At 41.4% G+C, this 12,221-nt stretch overlaps 1 protein-coding gene across 8 annotated transcripts in view; it reads right to left on the bottom strand.

The window, feature by feature from the left end:
* PLCB1 (phospholipase C beta 1) overlaps positions 1–12,221 on the bottom strand; it is a 407,422-nt gene that overhangs the window by 297,131 nt on the left and 98,070 nt on the right. The window lies entirely within an intron of this gene.

The following is a 12,221-nucleotide window of genomic DNA, read 5'->3' on the forward strand; positions in this document are numbered from 1 at the left end:
GTGTTTGGCCAGGAGCAACACCAACTCTCCTGCGAGACATGGTGAGAACAGCCGACCTGATTTAGCATTACCTGACAATCTTAAAGCACATCTTAACACTGTCTGCCTCATTTACAATAGCATTTGGACTAATAGCCTATGTTAGCATGGCTCAATTACATACTAAACATAGTCTAAAACTACTTCATCTGGAGCGTGACCACATTGCAATTAGAGCTACACCAGTTCAATGCATTTCAGCCTTCTAGTAGTAATTGCAAATTTGTGTGGAGAATTTGAAATACTGTGCTGGACAAAGCCACTATTTTTTTTTTTTTATTCCAAGGAGAAAAGAAAAAAAAGATACATTCTCATGGACATGTTACTTTGCCACAGGTTGGTTTGTAAACTTATTTCTTTTCCATTTTAAGGGACCCACTTCTTCAGGTCTCTTATAGACCTTTACTGTCTACCAAGACATTAGCTCTACCACCAAATTTTCATGTGACCATACATTCATCACATTCCCCTCTGCCCCCCATATCAACACCAGTTCACTTCTGTTATAGTACCTGCTGAACTTGTCATGAGCATTTTTTTTCCTCTTCATCTAGCCCATTTAGGGGAAATTTGGCCTTTGGAGGTCTTTATTTTTTGCCTGAAAGAGGGAAGGGTATCAAAACTTGCAGGGATTAGAAAGAAGTATAGGCAGGGTCACAAAAAGTGATATTTTGTAAACCTCCTTAGGAAGCCCACCCACACTGCATTAATACACAAGGCATATAGACACAAGCACTCTTCTGACAGCACAGCAGCTCACGTAGACAGCTGATAGCTGTACATAAACGCTTGTCTACAGCTGTCCCTGTTCCAGCTCAGAAGCACCTGATGGTTTGTGAACCCAACGTTCAGGTCTAGTTTGAAGCTTATCTTACTTCCAGATCTTAAATTACAGTGATCCTTATCCTGCCTGACACGAGCACAACTCACACCAGGAGTTAGGGCAAAGCTGGATACTGAGTGCAGAAAAGCTTTTAATGTACCAAAGTCTGGGTAACCTCTCACTATTCAATGAGACAACTGCATAAGGAATATCTAAAGATTGCAGAGGACAGCAAGCACTAGCTCTCCATCTCCCAGTGTGACTGGTCTCCAGCCCTGGATGGGGACACCTCCTCACCAAGGGGGAATGGTTACAATGGTGAAAAAGCAATGCTGATTTCACCAGCCACAGATCTGTCCCTGGGTTTTACAATAACATTCCCACATTCATATAATTCCTTGCAGTGGAATTTATGTCTCCAGTCGCAGTGATATTGGAGTAGTACAAATATATCTCCATGTATTTGACAACTTCTGAAATCTAGCCTGTGCCACATTTGCATCTCAAAATGCAGCATGCTACTCCTACTGCTCATGCAGATGCTAAAAATTATTTGTCAAATGGAACAGAATTTGTTCCCCCTCCCTCTTCTTTTAAGGAAGTGTTGGGAGAAGGGAATGATTCTGTTACACTCTCAAATTGCTCCTGTGAAATATGACAGTGCCAATCACACCATGTTACCACCTGGGATATACTAGCAGTGGAAGGCAAGCTTCCTGCTCAACACAAGAATGAAAAAATTATCTGTCTACCTATCTATCTATAGTTAACCAGAGATAAAGAGCCAGAGAAGCACTATTAAATAGCTAGGTGTGCAGGTGTGGCAGCAGGTGCTACATTAAATAACAGGGAAATGTCACACCAGAGGACTTGTCTTAGAGTTAATGCATGCAGCCATTTAGATCCTGGCAGAAGTGAAAGTAATGAAATACAGCAGAGCTGCATTTGGGTTTATCACACGCAGAGCCAGAACTGAGGCAGGAAACAGAGAGTCGCGACGTAACTACGGGGAGAAGGAGACAAGACAACACTGAACAAAAGGCAAGAAATTGAAAAGAAAACCAGGGCTGAGAGCCAGCATATTCCATGAGCATCACACAAAAAGAAGCCAATGCAGGGCAGCGACAAGCTGAAAGTTCATCAGCAGAAACCACACAGAGCAAACATGCAGAGCCAAGCACGAAGACAACGGCGCTCCAAATTTGCCAACCACGCACTCAGCAAGGGTGGACGTGCCCAGGTTTGCTGTTACTGGACAAGAACATGGCCATTGGGGTGAGATGCCAGTGGTTATATTTACAGCAATAAATAATACTCTTGCCCCGAAGCAGTCTCTGGCCCACTGTGAAATGTTCTACGGAAGCTATGGGCACATGAAGAGCATGTCATAAAACATGAGATTTTACCAATTGAAAGGAGTGACAAGCACTAAAAATAAATGCTTTAACAGCAAACACATGAAAGAAAGGAAAGATGCCAAAGAAAAAGGGATCTTCAACAAAAATGCTGAGCCACACACAGAGTGAATTTCAGAAGCTTTTTTCAGTAGATTGGTCTGGCATTTTAGCTTTAAAAAAGGAAGAAAAAAAACCCAGAAAAACAACAAAAAAGAAGAATCATTTATTCATTTATGAAAGTGCAACTAGACCTCCCATAACGCAAACATAAAAAGACACTTTTAGGTGGAATAACACACATTAGAAAGAGACATGGGAAAGGAAAAGGCAATGACCAGCATCCCCAAGGACAGCACAAGGAATCTCAACATTACTCAGGTTTGCGTCCTCCCAGCTGGAGGAGGATGAGGAGGTATAGTGTTGTTTTGGAGTCTTGACTACTACTTTCCAGCCGCTTGACACCAAGCCACTTGCAGAAAATGTGACAGCCTGAGGACCCGAGACGTAGCAAGGGCAGTCTAAGAAGAATAGGGAAGAGTTTTGTGGGCCTACTTTGACAAGACCAGCTGGCATGGCTGTAGGAAAGGTTGACCAGCGAACATCCATTTTATGGCCTTGCTGCACTGTTACCTCTTTGCTGTGTTACCTCTCTAACATAGAAAGCAGGTTTTATAATCCTATCCCTATACTCCTTTATATTCCTATTTTACAGGACCATTTAATTTGGGGAGATTCTCTCCTAGGCTGTAACTACAGAAGCCACAGGAAAATAAAGTCCGAAGTCTCAGCCACCATCCAGTATCAGAAAGGAATGGCCCAGGTTCCATAAATACATTTTGCATGTATGTTGGGGTCAGCAGAGCCAGATAGATGCTATAGCCTATGCTCTTCATTAACTAGATGAGAGCAGGTCATGCAAGCATGTAAGTGCCTCTGCAGGTAACATTCAGCAGGGTTTAGATAAATAAGAATTCATAAGGCGCCATTTCTTAGAAGTTCTTCGGTTCAAAAATACCAAATCTCCTGGAATTCCTTTACCCCTGGGCACTTGCTTTCATCTTTCAAACAACTAATTAAGAGGACAGAGAGCAACTTCCTCCCAAATGAGAGAAAAAAACAATTTCCTATTTCCCTATTGCAAAATGTGGACAGACTTTTGAAAAGGGAAAATGCATTTAAGTACTGGACAGAAAAACACCCCATTTCCTGCACAGCAAAACAGCCCAAATCCCACTCTGCTTAAGTCAGCCGGAGTTTTGCTACTGACTTCCTCTGTGCAGGCTTGGAAGCTGCACTCTGTGCTGCAAGAGGCATGAAAGCCATAGCAACTAGAAAAAGAAAAAAAAAAAGCCAATGATCAAAAACCTCTGCAAGACCAACTTTTCCCTGTTTAGAGACCTCCAGTCATTGCTGTTAGGACTTATTGATCTTGCAATAGAGTAACATCTCTTAACGCAACTGGTAAATCCCCTCGCCCCTCCCCCCAGTAACTTATAGTACAGAAATTCTGGAGAAGTGAATTATTAATCTTACCATGCTTGTTTTCAATTAGCAGCTGAGACAGAGACGCATTCATATAGTGTTTATTGTGCAACCTCACTTTCATGGGTGAGCACACACAAAAGCAATAGATTGCACAATCCTCAGTGACTGCTTGAGCACTTATAATTAGGCCCATCTGAATTTAATATAGTAATGCCAATTTATACCAGCTGAGGATCTGGCTCACTCCTATTTTAAACTGCCCAAAATTATACCAAGTGCATCACAGTGTCTTGGGAACTTGTTAGTGATGTAACCTCAGCTACAAAGCAGGATTCCTTATCGATCCCGCTGGAGACCTCTGCTAAAGAGTCATCGGCAGCATGGCGGGCTGAGAGCAGGATCAAGCCTTCTACAGAATTTCATAAAAACTATGTCAAGGAGACATAGCAAAAGTGGGTGTGCATTACAACAGCTGCACAGGTTAGTTGGTCCAGATATCTAATTGCTTTACTTATATGCCTAACAAAAATAATTCCACGCTGCTCTGAGTACTCACTGTGGATGACCAGTTGTGTATTGCTCTGACCTACGTTTGTTCAACCTCCATTTCTACGTCCCTTCTGGACAGACATTCTTTTTTCCCATTGTAAGAAGTGTCACTGCATGCTGCCAGCAGCTGTGGAGCACACTTCTCACAGTCATGTTGCTGTAACCATTGCTGTTCAGAGTTATGGTACAACTGGTACAGAGCTAATTAAGGTCTAAAAACTAATTTTTCACTTAGCTTTGCAATGTGCTGCTTCTAGTTTCAAATCGGAAGAGGAAACTGTGCCTGAAAGCTTATCTAATTCTTATAAATATTACCAGTCGATCTAATAGAAGACCAACACTGAGTTCAAAGTTTGTCTGATGCAGTGCTGGCAAAATAAGCTTTGAAAAACTAAGCCAGTTTTGTAAACAAGCACCATTTAGTGCTACTGGATGGCAACATCTGGTTAAAGTTTTCAAACGGAAAAGGCCATTTTGCTGAAACAAACTTCAAACAGAGCCTTAAACAACATCTTCTATTGGGAACAGTTAATCATAATGAAATGCTTCTTTAACGTAGGCTCCTTTTTAACATCTTCTGAACAGGAAAGCATTAACTATTTCTTGAAGCAAAAAAAATTATACAGTTCTGGGTTACTTTTATTTTTATGTTATTTAAAATAAAACTATGAGTGACTGATTTCTTTACAACATGTTAGAAAGAAAATATTAAGATCAACATTTGAATCTGATTGGGAACAATTACAAGTTATACTAAAGTATCTGGCCCTATAGATTGAGAGTAAATATATACACAAACTCAGTAATTTACAACCATTTCTAGAAAACACCTTGTTCAGCTTTCAGAGATTTTGACAGCGTACTGATAAATCAGCCACACTTGGATTAACTCCAGGACTGAAATTCTCCACAGCAAGAGTTAACATTTAGGGCTAATTTAGAAAGGGTGCTTTCACAGCTAGGGGATGTTGTACCTAATCCCCCTGTTAAAAACATATTTATTTTTCTCTATTATCATGAAGAATAAATGGAATGAAATGCAGTGATTTGTCTCCTCATCCCAAAGGAAAACTGCAGAGGACTGTGAGGTTGATTTAACAGAAACCTGCATTGTTGGATACATGACAAAATAGCAAGGCTGTCAATTACATTAATGGGAGCTGATCTAAGGTAGTGCTGTGTTTCCCCGAAAGTCCCATTATATAATTCATAAGCTGCATCTCACTGGAGAGAGCTGGTCCCTGAGGAAACTGTCTCCATGTTTCCTCCTGGCAGCACACAATTAAATTATCAGGCATCAAAATCATCTGCTGTGTCAATAAGCAAGCAGCACAGTAGCATGTACACCCTGAAGTCAATGGTAAAACTCTCTCTGACAACAGCAAAGTCTTTTTCTACATAAAGTTGATCTTCACATGTTCAAAATATTTTATTACCATCCCACCTACTCTTTCTAACAATTATATTCGTCAATCTGCCCAAACCAACCAGACCTCTTCTAGCTCCCCGCAGGCGATGCTCTCCTCACAGACGTTATGAAGAAGCAATTGCAGGGCATTCAAATAATGGAACAAAAACTCAGCTTACACTGAACACATATTTCTAGATTAACCATTGGCTTCCCAAAGGGTTGTTACAACTTTTTGTGTGTTCAAACTTGGTTAAAGCGATTCCTGAATTCTCTTCCTTCTAAACACCTATTATGAAATCCAAAGCCCAAAACGAATCCACCACCATGGCATCCAAAACGAAAAAAAAGAGCAACGGGCACAGCTGTTCCTGAGAGGCAAGAGAGACAGAAAACACTTTTTTGCCTCCACTTCTTCACTCTGAATCACTTATTTTCAAGCTTGTCCTTTCTGGCCAATAAATGCTGGCCGAAAATCACCAGCAGCCCCATCCACTCCAGACCTATTCAGAGCACAAGGCTGGGCACATCTCACCATGCACACAGGGGAAGTTCAACTCCTGGACCTTTCTCTTCTGGGAATTATCTTCCATGGGGAGCTGTTTTTCCTCACCAGCGCTACATCTCCCCACAGTGTTGGTGGAGGTGCTCTGCCATTTCTTCTGCTACCTACAGCGCTAAGAGGCATCCCCTGAGGCAGTGAGTGATGGAGATGGAAGGAAGAATGTAGATGTGCTCCTCTTACACAGCACAGCAGCTCAGCCATCAAGAAGGGATAGTCTGAAATGTTGCTTTGACCCCATGAGTACCTTAGGTCTGGACTAGCATTTCTGACCAAGCAGTCCAGGCAGACACTCGCCCTCTTTACAACTTGTGGCATTCAGCCCCGATTCAGGCAAGTGAATGATTAAGGTTAGTGCTTTGACCAATTCAGAGTAGAGCTTTGACCTCTACCATCCAACCCACCCAGTGAATTCCCAGCCAGCCCTCTCTGGAGAAGCTCCCTGGCTTGCTTCCTTAGCCTCTCCTGTTCTGCTTTCTGCAAGAAAATAAATATGGTTCATTAGAGAAGGAGGAGAGTAATGCACTTGGGAGCCTGTTGTACCTGGCTCCCTAGGTGGCTCTCCCAGCACTCTTGGTTAAAGCACCTGGTGAGATGACTGCAACTACGATCAACTCTAACTGGATGGTGGCTGATCTTTTCCAAGAAAACAATTTCAAGGGGTTTGGTATCACAGGGAATGGAAATTTTTCAATAAATCACTTGAACAGAATAACTTCTTACAGCCCAAAGTGAGTTATCTGCAAATTTGAACCTGAGCTAAGTTTCATCTGGGTGGTCATTCACCGCTCTTAACGCAAAAAGAGTCAGAGGATCTCGGCACCTGCAAGGCAAGTAGCAGTATTTATGACTTAACTCAAATGCTCTGGGAATAAGCTCTATATACTTTGGAAGGTTTATTTGCTTGCACATTCTTTATGAAATGACAAATTACACGAGACCCCTACTGAAAGGCCCTTATAGCAAGCACTATTATAGAAGAGTATGCCACAATCTAAAAAGTTTTTGCTATCTTAATAATGCTCAGTCTCTCAGTGTATCCCTGGAGGCAAAAGAACAGCAACATTTTCTAGTACAGGGAAAACAGTCTGCAGTTAATATGAAGCACTGGGCTATTCAGGGAAAAAAATGAGGCAGAATTTTCATGCTAAGTACCCTTTTAATAATGAAAACAAAACAAGTCTTCTGCATCTATGCATATAGTTCTTTGCTGCTTCATTAAGGAAGATTTCATTTACTTGGATTTACAGATGCTGTGGCTAAGCAGTCTAGAAACTGGTGCATACATTTCCCAACACAAGTCTCAGTAGAGAGATAGCTGTGAAGCAGAAGGACGCGCAGAGGTAAAGAGTTGCTACCTGTCTTCATCACAGCAAACTGACTGGCACAAACAAGTGAAGGACACACCAAAGATTCAGGGTGTTATGATCAGCAATCATCTCAGATTCTAAAAGTAATGCACTGGAAAAACAAAAAATTTCCATAACCACAGACAAAACTTTAGTCTGCTCCCTCTTCAGCCATGTCTGAAGCTACAGTTCTAGTCCAAAGTCACTAGTGCTTGATCGGGTATAAGCTCAGCTTGGCAGATAAAAAAAATTACTTCCTCTGTTCATTGGAGTATCAGTATATACTCAACAAAAATGAGCCACAATCCTAAGATCTTACAGCCTAAATAGACAAGACAATCAGCAGATGAAAAGAGAAATAGGTATATGGTTACTCTAAGGCAGTGTGCCCTGGAGAGACAGAGCTGCATAAAAACATATGTTATATGAGAGTTAGGAGCTTTACAACAGCAGGAACCTGACGGTTTTTTGACAAATTGGTGCACAGAGAAGTCTGGTTCTCAGCAATGTGCCATAAACCAAGTGAGACATCAGTCCCCAGCAGAGCTAGAAATGGGTCTCTGGTTATTTAGTGTCCCATTAAAGCATGCTACCTCCCCTGGCCAGTCAGCTGTGGAGGAGCTGTATGGCTGCTTTCTGGTTTTAAATGTTCTGAGGAGCTCATCGCAGACTCCTTCAGAAGCTGCATCCCACTGCACTATGCTGCAACACAACGGGACATCCCGCACCAACAGGAGCTTGTCGCTAAAGTTCAGGGCAATGCAAGCACACCTGTGGCTCAAAACTAGAAGCTTCTCATCCAAACAACTTGGTTTTCTTGCAGCTGGCAGTAGGAGTTGCATAAGCACCGACATAAGCACCTCGAACGCAACAGTTGGAATTGGTTTGATTCTGCTAAAATTGCTCTCATGGATCTGCTCATCCCACTCGCACAACTGGGTAACAAGAGGAGGAAAAGGAGAACTGATGAGGTGCAGCCATATTCAAAAGAGGAAAGAGCTGGGGGAGGACCTGCTTCAAAAGAAAATACAAAGCATAATGTAGGCAGCCTTCATAATGGTACTTGACTGATTTTTATTCACATAACTGAGAATAACCTGGCAATTTTTAGCTTTGGAGTCATAAGGAAAAGTACAGTGAATTGAAGTTTTAAATGGCAGATAAAAAAAAAAAAAGGCACCATTTCTATTAAGAAACTTCTCTTTTCATATCAAAAGTCATAATCATGTGTGATTATGATGATTAAATGCCTTCCCAGAAGGGGTCATGTCATATATTTTGGGGGTGATGTTCTTGTGCCATTATTTCACACTGACAAGGGATCACAGACTACATGGACCAGTATTATGGTTTTTCTTTTGAAGCAAGTAAAGTGCATTATTTTCAGCAGCATGCCCCAAAGAGTGTGCACCTGGAGCCAAGACTTTCATCTCAGGTGGAAGAGTCACCGTACAACTGCTCCCTACTGCCCCGCACCACTCCACCACCACACCTGACACTGCTTCTCCTCCTCAGGCAAATCTCCGGTTGACCAACAGAAGATTTTTCCAAGATTGAACAAGATAAGTCCTTTGAACTTCTCAGAATCACAGAATCATTAAGGTTGGAAAAGACCTCTAAGATCATCAAGTCCAACCATCAACCCAACACCACCATGCCTCCTAAACCATGTCCCATGTTGTTCTATAAAAGTCCTTTCCAACTCATGCAGCAGAAGTCTGATGCATCTAAAAGAATATCAACACATTTATGGCTTTGAATATATGCTTTTAGAAAAGCCTGGCGCTTCTGACTGCTTTATATTAAAACAATAAATACTTTTTATACATGAAAATTTAACAAACCTGTGAGACTAGGAGCTTGGAATTGCTCTGCTCCCTACATAGCTCAAGGAGTTTTAAGGTTAAGGCTCAACATAGTAATACGTTCCCCACTTACACATCTGTGACTTCTGCGGAGGGGTAAGGCAGAAGGATAAAAAGTGAAAACTGTAGAGAAGCACCATGTATATTCCTGCCAACACAAGGGGCTGGGAGGGGACATGGCCAGGACAGCTGACACCAACTGAACCAAGGGAACTCCTATCCCAAATGACATCATGCTAAGGAGATAGAGCTGGGGGAAGAACGAGGAAGTGGGGGGCATTCGGAGCGATGGCGTTTATCTTCCCAAGTAACCATTACCTGTGATGGAGCCCTGCTTTCCTGGAGATGGCTGCACACCTGCCTGCCCATGGGAAGGGGTGAATGAATTCCTGGTTTTGCTTTGCTTGCACACATGGCTTTTGCTTTACCTATTAAACTGTCTTTATCTCAACCCACGAGTTTTCTCACTGTTACTCTTCTGATTCTTTTCCCCATCCCACCAGCGGGCAAGTGAGCAGTTGGGTGGTCCTTAGTTGCCAGCTGGGGTTAAACCATGATACAACATTTATATTTTAGAAAATGGAAAGGAAGGGAAATGACCCCAGCAGCTGTAGGCACAGTAGGCTGATAGGCAAAGCTTTAGAGCAGATGAAGAAAGGAATATAATAATGTGAAGGTAAAAACAAAACCAGTAAAAGAGATCACGAGCTTGCCAGCCAGATCATATCTAAACTAAGCTGATAATTTTTTTTTCTTGGCACAGGAAGCTTTGAAGATCTTCTCTGCCCGAATTTTGATTAATTACATGAGCCAGAATTGACACATCATCATCCAAAACTCTCATCACCAATAGTCAGAGGTGAATATAACTTGAAGGAGGTATACAGAGAGTTTCAAAAGCACTCGTAGAACTGGGAGTATGCTCTTACTAGAGAAGACTGAAAGAGCTTGGCTTCCACAGAACAGCAAAAGGAAGGCTAAGAGGGGTATGAGTATTGTCTATAAATACAAGCATAGTATAATCAGTTGAGAGGAAGAGGAGCTGTTCAAACTAGAAAGAAATAAGAACTGAGCTATATAGATTCTAATAACTATGGGCAAAATTAGGACTATTTTTCTGTAGATACTGAATGCAAAAAATCACTTTCAAAATGGAGTTTGACATGGTTCTGAATATGAAAATAATACATGCACTGAACAATATCCAAAAACATAGAACACAGAACGTCTTTTCCTATAGTACAGACTTAAAGGAATCCTGTTTATTTACTGCTAAATCCGTGACTTCTCCCCATTCCAACCACCATACAGCTTTATCTATAAAGTTACCAGGGGTCAGGTATAATTCATTAAATACTAATTCCTAAGTGGCCAACTTTCTAGGTCTTGATACTCCAGCAGTTTCAGTGGAGGTTTATCCCGAAGAAGATTTATACTTCCAGGCCCTTCATGTCAGCATCAGAAAAAAAGCAGCAGAAGTGGCACACGCAGAAAGAAAAGCTTTTCATAGAGGGATCCTTGCCAATTTGCTCCTCTCAAGGAGAAGAAAGTACACCAACAATACCAGCTGAAGATGCCCATGAACAGCCAAACAGACGAGAATCATTTAGGGGAGTGCACAATATAAGCATAAGAAAGCATCGGTTTGTCATTAGCCAAATCATATTTTGCTTCTTCCAATGTACATAGTTCCCAGAGCAGTAACTTGGCAGCAACTCTCAATGGCCAATCTCCTCCCTGTGTTGCACTGGCAGAAAAATTATTCTCCTTGTCAGAGAACACTCACTCCCTCCCTCCTCCTGCACCCCATTTCACTTTACCTGCAGTTGGCGTATTTTAATTTCCCTTATTACCTCCATTTGCTGCTTACCTTGTAAATATAAGTGATTTTAGGACATAGTTATTTGTTCTGTATTTATTAGGGAATTAATTAGAGGTGAGTAAGAATTTCTTGCTAATTTATTTTTTACAAGCTGTAATCATTATGATTTCATCATGCTCCCACGGTTTATGGATAAGTGCATTTTAAAATTCAAAGCAAAAAAAAAAAAAAAGAAAATCCCCAGATCAGAATCAGGGGGTGAATCTCTAAAGATTTATTTTATATTCATCTACTATTAATCTGAATGCATAATATTCTTCTTACTATTTTATGGATCTCTAAATAGATCTGGAAAATTATTTTTAAGGTATTTGCATGTACATGCTTCAAATCCTTCTTGTCTTGGCAGCTGACTTGAAATTAGAATTTACACTGAATGAGGAAATACGGATCATTCTTCAAACACAAGAGAGAAGAAGTCAATGGCAACTTGTTGGAAGTCCTTGAGTTCTTGCCAAGCCACGTTTCCCAAAATATTTTGCCTTCCACCATGCTGAAGCCCCAGTTATCATCTCTTCTATCCTGCAGGAGCCACCTGCTCTGAGCAAGAAAGGCACACACACACAATGTAACCAAGTCACAATTCAGCAAAGAACTTGGTGACACCCAGGTATATGATTAGGTGGTCTTATCTTTAATCAAACTGAAGGATGCACTTTTCTTAATAGGGACTCACTTCAGCCTACACCTTAAGTATGCTAGTAGTTGGCTGTGTTCAACATTCCACTCAGTCATGCTGTACACACTCAGAACTTTTCATTTGTTTCACTGCCTCAATCTAACAGTTTGGGGGCTGTTAGAAGGGGTTTTTTGCTATCTGTGACTCGTCTCCACTTGTTGACAGCACAGACACAAAAAAAGA

Source organism: Phalacrocorax carbo, chromosome 3, assembly GCF_963921805.1.
Source record: "Phalacrocorax carbo chromosome 3, bPhaCar2.1, whole genome shotgun sequence".
Classification (NCBI taxonomy): Eukaryota; Metazoa; Chordata; class Aves; order Suliformes; family Phalacrocoracidae; genus Phalacrocorax; species Phalacrocorax carbo.